This window comes from Delphinus delphis, chromosome 11, assembly GCF_949987515.2.
Source record: "Delphinus delphis chromosome 11, mDelDel1.2, whole genome shotgun sequence".
NCBI lineage: Eukaryota > Metazoa > Chordata > Mammalia > Artiodactyla > Delphinidae > Delphinus > Delphinus delphis.
Genome location: NC_082693.1, coordinates 1,055,458 through 1,068,017, shown reverse-complemented (window position 1 = coordinate 1,068,017; position 12,560 = coordinate 1,055,458). Strand labels below are relative to the sequence as shown.

The following is a 12,560-nucleotide window of genomic DNA, read 5'->3' as shown; positions in this document are numbered from 1 at the left end:
GATGTCATTAACTCAAGCTATGACGTTTGATGAATCTACTCAATAGATCCACAAGACTGGCCGATGGGCAGTACACACACACACACACACACACACACAGACTCTGCCCAAAGCATGGGGAATCGCTGGCAGAGAATCCTACTGACAATAGTAGTTCAGAAGCGAGTAGAGACTAGATGACAAAGTTCTAACAGATTCAACTCAATAAACACTTAGCTAACTTAATTACAACAAACAGTTAACTATTATAATGAAAGAGATCTTGGAGGACGGGTGGGATGAAGCTGGGCGGAGGGAAGGGGGAACGTGACCGGCGTGCGCGTGCTCAAACCCGAGCCTGGAGCCTCCTCTGCAGGCACACTGGGGGGAGGAGGGGACCGCGACCTGGGCACAAACTCAACCCACCGTCCGGAAGGGACACAGCTGCTCAAAAGACAAGTACTGCAGATGCCAGGAGCTCCTGTGTGAAGAGCACGGGCTCCAGAGTCCACAGATCTGGACTTGAATCTGAGACCCACCCACCACTGGGCCTCAGTCAGTGAAGGCAGGCTTCTGAAGCCCCATCTCCCTGCTGTAAAACAGAGACCAATACTATTTGCCTCATAGGGAGATAAGGATTTTGAGGTGAGGCTAAAATAAGTAACCATGGTGAAGTGAGCCCGCGGTGTCCCAGAGAGCAGATAATGCCGCGGTGCCCACGATCATACCACAGGGAATGCCAAGGTAAGACTGAGTGCAGCGCTCCTCAAACAGATTTGACCACAAAGCAGTTTTAGGTTAAAATTTACAGAAGGAATCAGTAAAGGAGCGCAAGAGGTATGAGGCACACTTAGATTAGCATGGCACGACAAATAAGAAAACACCTAAGGATCCAAACTATGAATTCAACATTTTAGATACATCTTTAAATTATTTTATTAATTTATTATGTATTTTATTAATCACAAATCAAATCAAAAGGGCTCATGGGTAAATGAACTGTTGCAAAAATGACTAGTTTTTAAAAGGTTTATAAATAAAATCCTCCCCCCTACCAAAAAATTGAGTAAAATTCAATCATCTTATTAAGAACATCTTTTGCTTTTCTCCAGACCCCTTTTAACAGTCCGTGGAACACAGTTCAGGAAGCACTACCTCAGAGTGGGGTGCGGTGCTGAAATAGAGGACAAGATAAATAGGAACAAGGAAGACACAACAAATAAAATATTGTTCTACACTTCTGTGAACAATGATAAATTGTATGGCTTAGACAGCAGGACTTGGTACCTCTTCTCACCACCCCCAATTTAAGGACCATGAAAACACCTGTTGTATGCCAGGAATGCTACAGGCATTAGGGGATAGGACTTCTCGGGATAGAGGAGGGGAGGAAAAGGCAGTGAAGGGAAAATGATCAAATTCTGCTTCTGAATTTGGCCTTTTTTTAAATTTGGATATTTTTTTAATGTATGTATGTTATTACTATAGAAATCAGATGCTTTTTCAGAGGCGAAAACTAAAGCTTGAAAACAAGGAAGACAACGTGCCACTGTAGTGAATGGACACAGTTCTGATTGCAGAGGGTCTTTATCTGTCCCCCAACGGAAGCTCCGACCAGTGTGGCCTGGGGTAGAGAATGGAGACCCCCGTGTGGGCTCCACGCCGGCAAACTGCTCCTCAAGGACTCAGAACTCCAACTCCATCCGACAATGAGCAGGAGAGCCGCCCCTCTCCTGGAAGGCAGCTGGAGATGCCATGGAACTGGGGCGCAGTCACACAGCCACTCTGCACACCAAGGCCAGTCCCTCAGAGCAGCGTTTCTGTGCAGTCCGGGCCCCTGTGCCAGGAGGGCGGGAGAGGCGGCCCAGGGACTTTCCGTCTGCGAATTCTGGAGCCCAAGCAGCCGCGGAAGGCAAACCCAGGGCAGAGAAGAGGACCAAAGGAAAGTCTGATTAATAATTACACTCTGAGTTTACACAGCACTTCTTTCTTCCCTGATGAGTTTGAAGTATTTTGGAGACATTACTTCACCAGGGCCTTCAGGTTCTTTATTTAAGACAGTCTCCAGCACACGGGAAAGCTGAATATTAAGTCCACTTTAAAAGATTAGGGAGAGCACACATACCCACACCAATCTGCCCGAGGGGAATCGGCAGAGCGATGAGACTCCAAGCTCCCGTTCGCCTCGCTGTTCTGGCCAGTAGCATAAGGTTGCTTCTCAAAAATGATTCTGAGAGTTTAGGAAAAACTGAGTGTCCCACAGGTCCCAAAATAAGCGTCCAGAATTACACAGAACAGAATAATAGTCCTGCCTCACCCACAGCACAGATCAAGGGCCCAAGTTGCCTTAAATCATTTCTAAGACAAGCCAAAAAAGGAATAAAGGAGAGAGGGAAATGGAAGGATGAAAGAGGAAAGGAAAAAAGCTCATGTGTTGTGCTGAGATCAAAGTAGTTTCCATTTGTATCTCAAGAGAGGGGCACTGGCCGGTTCCATAGGCCTGTCTACTGCAAGCCAACCAGAGCACTATCATCTATAGGATAAATCGCTAGTCATTTTACATTTCTTTCTTGTCTCAAAAAAAATACATCTGTTTCTATAAGAATACTCAGTCATTTAGCATTTATTGTGAGTCTACCAAACACCAGGCATCATGCTGGGTCTGAGTACAGAAGTGAACAAAATGTCTCCTATACTGGATGGAAATGCAGTGGTGGACACAACCACCAGGACAAAAATGTCAACACACAAACAGAAAAACAAGTTCATACTTACATACCGTGAAGAGGTCTGAGGGGGAGAGAAGAGCAGAAGGTAAGAGGAAATAACACAAGGGACTCTTGGCTGGGGTGGTCAGGAAGGCGGCAGGAGCGAAGTGCTGTCTCGCCTGAGGTGGAGGGTGGAGCTGAGGGAAGGCGGGAACTTCCTGCAGGGGCAGGAGGAGGCACAGGTGCACGGCCATCAGGTGAGAACAGACGTGGGCCTTCCAGGAACTCTGGGTTTAAAGGTCACTGGGAGAGGAAGAAGAGGACAGCAGGGCAGGCAAGGCCACATCATGGAAAGCCAGGCTTGGCATCTTAAGGAAAGTGGATTTAAGGACCTTGCTTCTTCCTGTGCCCCTCATAGCTCTCGGCCCAATGCCTTCCTCATGGCAGACACCAAGAGAACACATGCTTCATTCAAATATAAACCACTGACCAATTTACAAGCAATGCAATGACTTAAAACCTTGGCCCTCAAGAATCTTACAGAAAAAAAAAAAAAAAAACAGACCATCCCTCCACCCCAAATGACAAATGTTCTTGAGCCAACAAGAAAAATATCCTGAGACAGTATCTAATTAAATGCCAAATGAAATGTTCAAGTCGTATGTCGTTCCCTGGAAGGGGGTAATTTTAGGCCATAGTAGTGATGACAGGTTTCCCAGAGAGGGTAGGACTGCAAGTGGAAACTGAAGTTCGGGAGAATTTAGCTCAGCCACCTGGGAGGATGCTCCAGGCGCACAGAACAGGGTAAGCTCAAGTGCACAAGGAGAAACGAGCAAGGCCTGTTTGAGAGAAATACACACAAAGGGACAGCTGGGCCCATCCTGGACACCCGCACAGCAGTCCAGCCCAGAAGCCTCTCCAGGCCGGTTGGCCCAGCCTCAGGGCCTTGCAGGGGACAACAGGAAGGTACCCACCGGTCAGGCCCTGGCCGGTCTCCTGCCTGGCACACTCTGGGTGAGCGGCCTGGAAAGGAGTGTGAGTGAGACTGTCTGCCCCAGGAGGAGACAGACAGGCAGAGGGCTACAGATCTCACTCACTGGGATAAAAAATTAAATGCCAAGAAGGAGGGTGAGAAGAGGAAAAATCCAAGTTGTTGTAGAATTACGCAACTGAAATTCCACGCATAAGCCAGGAAATGCAAAGGTCACAGTTCCCACAGCAACTGTAACCTGAGCCGCCAGCTGTGTAGTCTTTGGCTCCGCCGGGCCCAAGGGGAAGCACCCTACTGTGCTCAGTGCTCAGCCTCCAGACCGCACCGCCAGCCAGTACCTGCTGCTCAGGGCCCCAGGTCCAGCCCCTGAAGCGCCAGGCAGTCCTGGGCCGTGCTGCTCCGAGCTCACCTGCGTGGCCACACCAGGCTGCAGTTCCGGATTCTTTTAGGCAGAGCTCCACCCTGACCCCGTGCCCACTAACTTGGGTCTTTAATCTTAACTCTTCTTCAGGTTGAGTGACCTTGAGCGGGAGGGGAAGGTGCACAGGGGAGGGGCTGCTGCGCCCCCCCCCCACCCCCCACCCCCCCCCCCCCCCCCCCCCCCCCCCGCTTCTCTACATCTGTGGCATCCCACACATGCAAAGCCTCACCGACAGGGAAAAACGGCGGGGCCGGGCGGCAAGGGAATGTTGGGCTTTACAGGACACCATCAAAAAAAGGGAAAAGACAACCCACAGGGACCTCCCTGGTGGTCCAGTGGTAGAGAATCCACCTTGCGACGCAGGGGACAGGGGTTTGATCCCTGGTCGGGGAGCTAGGATCCCACGTGCTGCGCGGCGGCTGGGTCCGCACCTCAACTGGTGTGCTCACGGGCCGCAAACTGCAGAGCCCACACACCCTGGAGCCCGAGCACCATGACTAGAGAGAGAAACCCCACATGCCACGACTAGAGAGAAGCCTGTGCCCCAACAAAGGATCCCCGGGTGCCTCAACGAAGGTCCCGCATGCCGCCACTAAGACCCTACGCAGCTAAAAAAAAAGAGATAACCCATAGAATGGGAGAAGATTTCTGCAAATTATTCACCTGATAAGGGCCTTGTCTCTAGAAAATATGTAACTGAGCACATGTTCCTTCCCCAGAGGGGCGGGGACACAGGCAGGTCACCCAAGGCCCTGCACCCATCCTGAAGCTGCCTGTATTATGATAGTGGAGGATGGGGCCTGAGCCCCCTTCCACCCTCACCCCGCAGGCTGGGGTCGCAGTTAAGGCTGTGGGTACCTGCCTGTGGGTGGAAGGAAGACCAATAGGCATCTGGTGATCATGGGCCTTTTTAAAAGATGAGGCCCCTGAGGTTCTCCTCCTCCTCACTGTTCAATCATCACAACAGAAAAGACTCGCTCCCAAAAAAGTTTATGTTCTGGAAATCTTACCTCCCTTCAGGCAACATCTTATGTGAGTAGCTGATATTATGGGCTCTGGGCAAAGGATGACTTTCCTGTTACTTTGGCTGCCAAACTGGCCATAGACAAGGAAAGCATGAGGTCGTCAAGTGGAGGCAGCTGTCTGACCTGAGCACGGCCCTCCATGATGTGATAAAACTGCCCTCCATGACGTCACGAGAAGTAAACGGACTAAGGCATGTAAGAGCCACACCGCAGGCCTAACACGCAGGAGCCCAACAAGCGGAGTCACTAGATCGCTGCTCTCTCTTCTCACACCCAACCTGACGACCCATTTCACTTATAAGAGCTGGGTGCAAATTAACGACAGCAACAAGAACAGCAGCAATTATTGTAGCTGACATTTAATATGGGCTCACTCTGTGATGAAGTCTACACAAGATTTCACTTAGTCCTCACGATAACCCTGTGATATAGATATTATTATCCACATTCTTGGGTCAAGAAACAGGACAGTCACGTACTCAAGGTCACGCAGTTCTAAGTGGTAGAAGATGGAAGTAAACCCAGACAATCTGGCTCTGGAGCCCTCACATTTAACCACATCACAGCCGTCTTCAGGTGTCTGTCCCACCAAGAGCAAATCAGGTAAAGATGTTCCAAAAACATCCCAAGGGTGACTTCCGTGACAGAACTTCCAGTCTTGGGTTGACCTAGTGATCACAAAACCATGTGGAGGGTTCTGAGTTCTGCAAAAGAGAAAGGCCAGAAGCAATCCAAGATGCCACCATCACCCACTGTCACCCACTGATCACAGGTAGCTCTGTTCAAAGTGGGGACGCGCGACTATGCTTCATTTCGCAAGTACACTTGCTAAAAAGGCATTCTGATACCTCACGGGTAACAGTGAACAAGCCTGGGAATTTTCAAACTGTCTTACACCCTACTTGACTCCCACTCTATTTCATAAACCCCACAACTGTCCTGCATTTGCACAGACAGGACTTCTCACCTTCCCCACTGTCCTTACCCAGGTCTCCTCTCCCTCACATGTCTGTTCCTATGCTCCACACACCCTCTAGGCCCCAGCTACATGGTTTATACCCACTTATTCAGATTACATACAAAGAAAAAAATCAACACATTCATTTACCCCAACTTAGAAATGGAAATACCCGATAAAGAAAGGGATACAGAACAAATGAGGCACTGAAAAACCACGTTTGCAAGTAATCCCAAGTATGTCCCCCCAAGGATACCCCAGCATCCCCATGACTAGTGGGAATGCGACCTTGGACAGAGACAGCCCACCTCCTGAGCTGGCTCCCTTCTCGGGGGGACATACTACCCTACTTACTGCTATGCAGGCGGTAGGAAGGGAGCAAATGAGACAGCCAACAGAACACTATTACATAAGTCAGATGTCTTACTGCTTTTTAGACTTGTCTGAACAGCATAGGGAGAGGGTAGACTGCTGAAGTATCTTGCAGGGATCAGGGCAGGAGGTAGTTCACGTTTTTCATTGTGGTAACTTATCTCCATAACCCAGATACACTTCTAATTATTAAATTCCATGCCTATACTACAGTAAATAGAGCTGAAAATCTCACTAGATAACACAAGAGAATTAAGACTACAATGGGAAGTGACACTGCTCCATTTTCCTGACTTATGCTTAAATACAACCTCAGTATACTGTGTCCAACCTCCAGCTATTCCCAGAAGCCTGGCCCCCAATCAGTGTGTTTAACAGTCATCAGCGGGCTTCCCTGGTGGCGCAGTGGTTGAGAGTCCGCCTGCCGATGCAGGGGACACGGGTTCGTGCCCTGGTCCAGGAAGATCCCACATGCCGCAGAGCGGCTGGGCCCGTGAGCCATGGCCGCTGAGCCTGCGCGTCCGGAGCCTGTGCTCCACAACGGGAGAGGCCACAGCAGTGAGACGCCCGCGTACCGCAAAAACAAAATAAATAAATAAAAAAGAGTCATCAGCTTATGGCTGTTTTTACCAGCAACATAGTGAGTAAAATGCTATAAAGAGCCTATATGCCTTAGTCTCTGCTTTCATAAGATTTTAAGTTTCTAAAAAGCTAAAACAAAGTCACCAACATAAGGTCTAAGTATTAAAGGTTATGAAACTGACTACAGACTATTCAACTGTAGAGACTTGTTAAATATAACGGAAACACCTGAAAGCATAGAAATTTGTCATGTAAATCTGGATTTACTCAAGAACTGAGGGCAGATTTGACCTGTCAAAACTAACAACTTTTATACTTTGAAACATACAGAACACTGTCAAGAAAGTGAAAGGAGAGCCCACAGAGTGGGATAACATATTTGCAAATCATATATCGGATAAGGAACTCATTTACAGAATATATAAAGAACTCTTACAGCCTGATAATTAAAAAAGTAACACAAATTTTTAAATGGGCAAAGGATTTTAATAGATATTTCTCCAAATAAGATATACAAATGGTCAATAAGCACACAAAAAGATGCTCAACATCATTAACCACTACGAAAATGCTAATCAAAACCACAATGAGGGGGCTTCCCTGGTGGCGCAGTGGTTGGGAGTCCGCTTGCCGACGCAGGGGATGCGGGTTCGTGTCCCGGTCCGGGAGGATCCCACATGCCGCGGAGCGGCTGGGCCCGTGAGCCATGGCCGCTGGCGCTGGGCCTGCGCGTCCGGAGCCTGTGCTCCGCGGCGGGAGAGGCCACAGCAGTGAGAGGCCCGCGTACGGCAAAAAAAAAAAAAAAAAAAACCACAATGAGATACCCCTTCACACCCACGAGGACGGCTAGAACCAAAAGGATAATAGCAAGTGGTAGCGAGGATGTGAAGAAGCCGGGAGCCTCATACCGTGCAGGTGGGAATGTAAGATAGCGCAGCCACTTTGGAAAACAGTTCTGCAGCTCTTCAGAATGCTAAACAGAGGTATCACAAGACCCAGCAATTCCACTCCTAGGCATGCATATATACAAGAGAAATGAAAACACACGTCCACACAGAAACTTGTACACGAATGTTCATCGTGACATTATTCGAGGTAGCAAAAAGCCGAATGTCTCTCAACTGGTGAATGGATAAGGAAAATGGAGTAGATCCATAAAATGGAGTATTTGGCCATAAAAGGGAATGAAATTCTGATACAGGCGACAACACGGATGAACTCTGAAACATTATGCTGAGTGAAAACAATCTAGTCACAGAAAACCACAGACTGCATGATTCCATTTATATGAAATGTCCAGAATAACAAATCTATAGAGACAGAAAGTAGACTCGTGGTTGCCTATGGCTAGCGGGAGAGGGACTGGACAGAAGTGGAGAGTTACTGCTATGGGTACAGAGTTTCTTTGGGGGATGATAAAAATGTTCTAAAATTAATTGTGGTGACGGTTGTACAATGCTGCGGATATACTTAAAACCAGTTAATTTTACACTTAATGAACTGTATGGTATGTGAATTATATAATAAAACTGTTCAGAGCAGTAACCATGTCTTTTTTGTCACTGTATTCTCGTAAGTAACACAGGGACTGGCACACAGTAGGTACTCAACAAATGTTGATAAAATAAAGAGAACAGAGGTGCTGAGTCTTTCCACCAAAGATTTCATTAGAGGAATTCCCCCACTGCACTCAGGGACTTCTGTGAGCCGGTCCGAGCCCAGAGGAGACAGGGAGTCCTCTCCAGCTCCTTCTCCCAGCCCAGCACGCCCCCTAAACATCAGGGTGATATAGTCTCTGTCTGCAGTCTCTTCTAAACCTGAATTCTAGGATGCTTTGCTGGTGGATATAAAAAAACAACAAGGGCCTTCCCTGGTGGCACAGTGGTTAAGAATCCACCTGCCAATGCAGGGGACATGGGTTGGAGCCCTGGTCGGGGAGCTAAGATCCCACATGCCGAGGGGCAACTAAGACTGCGCACCACAACTACTGAGCCCATGCGCTCCGGAGCCCGTGCACCACAACTAGAGAGAAGCCCGCGCTGCAACAAAAAAGATCCCGCGTGATGCAACTAAGACCCAACGCAGCCATAAATAAATAAATAAATAAATATTAAAGATGTATAGCATATAATAGTAATAAAATATGTAATAGTAATAAATATATAGTAATAAGTAATAGAGTATAAAATATATAATGCTCTTTACTGTAAATTCCATATAGTCAATTGACTCTCAGACAAACCTGTCATAGATTTTTTTTGTCTAACTCATATCTATGGCCAATCCATGGACTCAACTAATAAATAAAGTGAATGTCAGTTTTCATTTACCTTAAGGAGTGAAACAAAATTGGACAAAAAAAGATTTATTTTGGGACTTCCCTGGCGGTCCAGTGGTTAGGGCTCCACACATCCTCTGCAGGGGCCTCGGGGTCAATCCCTGGTCGGGGAACTAGGATCCCACATGCTGCGAAGCATAGGCAAAAAAAAAAAAAAAAAAAAAAGAACATGTATATCAAACATGATATAAGCAGCTTCTTTGCTGAATTGGACCCTAGTTTTTCAAATACTAAAAGAAGTATTTCCTCAAATTTTTGTGCTGTTCACAATGTACTAGATATGGACACAAAACACTTTAAGTTTAAACTGCAAATGTTAACATTTTTTCATCACTTTCTTAGCCAATGAACAAAACAACAAATCAAGCCCTGATGTGTAGTGTTTGCTGGTTTCTGTGGTGTAAATACTCCCACCATGGCCAAATTCAAGCTACGTACATCTCTGAACACAGAGCTGGGAGGAAATGTACTGTAGTTCACAATTATACAGTATTTCCACCATATGGGGCAAGAGACCTGAGAGCATAGTTCATGCTAAAATAATGAGGAAGTAATGAATTTTGAGTATTTGTTACCTTTGCTTTCAATACAATTTATTTAACTATAAGTTTATAATTTTTAAAATATTTATTTGGCTGTGCTGGATCTTAGTTGCAGCATGCAGGATCCTTAGCTGCGGCATGAGGGATCTTTAGTTGCGGCATGAGGGATCTTTAGTTGTGGCATGAGGGATCTAGTCCCTTGATTAGGGATCGAACCCAAGCCCCCTGCACTGGGAGCACGGAGTCTTAACCACTGGACCACCAGGGAAGTCCCTAGAATTAATTTTTAATAATAGCTGTATTTAACAACCAACTTGCAAAATTCCTGAAAATTTAACCACAAGGTATGAACAGGCTCTGGCAGGCCATGGTTCACTCCTACACTCCCAGTGTTTAGTACACAAAAGGTGCTCATGCGTGTTTGTAGAAACAAAATATAACCCTATAGTTACTTCACCCCTAACACTCCAGAGGGATTCAAGACTTTCCTATAACAAGATTTTTAGAGCTGGGAATTTTTAAAGCCAGAGAGACTAGAACAATCTTCCCTGTAACACATTTCTTTTACAAAGGGCAGGGGCCGGGTCTTTTAGTACTTAGTATAAGCTCAAATCTAAGACACCTTCTTTGATATATTCTCCCTGAGGTATTTCTTCCACAAAACACTCAGGCACTCGGAAGCTAATTTTAAACCCTCGACAGTCTGATCTGGTTTAGCACCCTGGGTGGCATTATTCACAGGGCGTTCCTTAAAGCTTGCTTAAAGTTCTGGCTCCTGCACTGGAAAATACAGAGCCCCACAAGCACCCACCACTCCCGCTGCCGGCTCCTGGAGCTCAGTTTGGGTGCTCTCCCTCCCTCCCTCCCAATTCTGTCTCTGGTCTGCACTCTTCTCCTTGGTTCCCTGTGGATCCTGCCCAGCCGCCTTCCCAAGAGTGGTTTTGGTCCTTGGCTTCCCACCATCCTTTAGAACCACCTGCCTTTGTCACTAATGACTCCTAGGTCTACGTGAGACTTAACCCTAACCCTACCCCTAACCTGAATGCTCGTCTTTACTGACTAGCTTCATGACAAAGCCTGAAGTACTGCTCCTCTAAGAAGGCAGCAGAGGGACTTCTCTGGTGGTCCAGTGGTTAAGACTTCACCTTCCAATGCAGGGGGTGCGGGTTCGATCCCTGGTTGGGGAGCTAAGGCCCCACATACCTGGCGGCCATAAAACAGAAACAATATTGTCACAAATTCAATAAAGACTTTTAAAATGGTCCACATCAAAAAAAAAAATCTTAAAAAGAAAAAAAAAAAGAATGCAGCAGATACTCTATCCCCATTGGCCAGGAGTTGGTGGGCCTTTATCTTCCTTAGACTGTAATATGAATAAAAGCAGAGAGAGACGTTTCATTTTCCCAAGTATAAACTAAAGCTGAGTTTGTTTCTTCAGTTATGCGTGCTGCTCTCCTAGCCAGAAAGCAGTGCAGTTACTCCCTGCCCCTCCCTGTCCCCGATCCCAAGACTCCACTAAACATCTCCTGGGTCTGTATCCCTCCCACTTCTGGTCACAGTTTGCCCTCATCACCCTCCAGTGGAAATTATTCCAAACTGCCTGCCCACAGGACCCCTGGACTTCAGCCCATCTTCCCCAAGTACTTTCACACCATGCCACTTCCCAGTTTTAGAACCTAAGGCTCCCTGTCAAAATCTAAGAGAATATCCCTGTTCCTAGGAAAAAAACACTCAATTATTGAGGGGTCAATGTCCCTAGTTTATTCAAAGAGAAGGAAAAAATATGAAAAAGCAAATGGGGCAAAACGAAAACAATGTGTGTTTCTGGAACAAGAGCTCCCTGTACTATTCTTGCCTCTTCTGAAATTATATCAAAATAAAGTTACAAAAAAACAAAAAAACTAAACCCTCATCTTAGTGTCAAAGTTTGATGATAAACAACTCCTTCTCATGGTCACATCTCTGACACACTGTTTTTGTCCCTCTCTCTACACCTAGACTCAGGATTTCCCCTGCTCCTCCCTGCTTCCTTCACTGACTCACTTCTTCCAGGGCTGCTGAGGAAGGAAAAGAACTAACATTTACTGACCATGAGCTACCAGCCAGGCGATATCACGCTTGGCATTTTGTGCATTTTATTTCATCAAATTCTACTGAGGACTCTACGAGGGAGGTGACAGGCGAGGCCTGGAGAGATTAAGACACTGGTCCAGGATTCCACAGCCACTAAAGGCAGAGCTGGAATGTGAATCCAGGTCGGCAAGGGAAGAATGATAAAGCAAATGGGGCAAAGTGTAAATAATTAATAAAACCTAATTAGCAAATTTAGGGAATGGTACAACGGAGCTCCCAGTACTGCTCTTACCACTTATCTGTAAGTCTGAAACTACATCCAAAGTTGCCCAAAAGAGGGCTTCCCTGGTGGCACAGCAGTTAAGAATTCACCTGCCAGTGCAGGGGACACGGGTTCGACCCCTGGTCCAGGAAGATCCCACATGCTGCAGAGTAACTAAGCCTGTACATCACAACTACTGAGCCCACGTGCCACAACTACTGAAGCCCGAGCGCCTAGAGCCCGTGCTCTGCAACAAGAGAAGCTACAGTGATGAGAAGTCCACGCACCACAACGAAGACCCAATGCAGC

The 12,560-nt window shown here is 46.9% G+C and overlaps 1 protein-coding gene across 6 annotated transcripts in view; it reads right to left on the bottom strand.

Moving 5' to 3' along the window:
• The window catches only part of MICAL3 (microtubule associated monooxygenase, calponin and LIM domain containing 3), a 175,926-nt gene that overhangs the window by 151,083 nt on the left and 12,283 nt on the right, over positions 1-12,560 (bottom strand). The gene's annotated exons all lie outside the window — the stretch shown is intronic.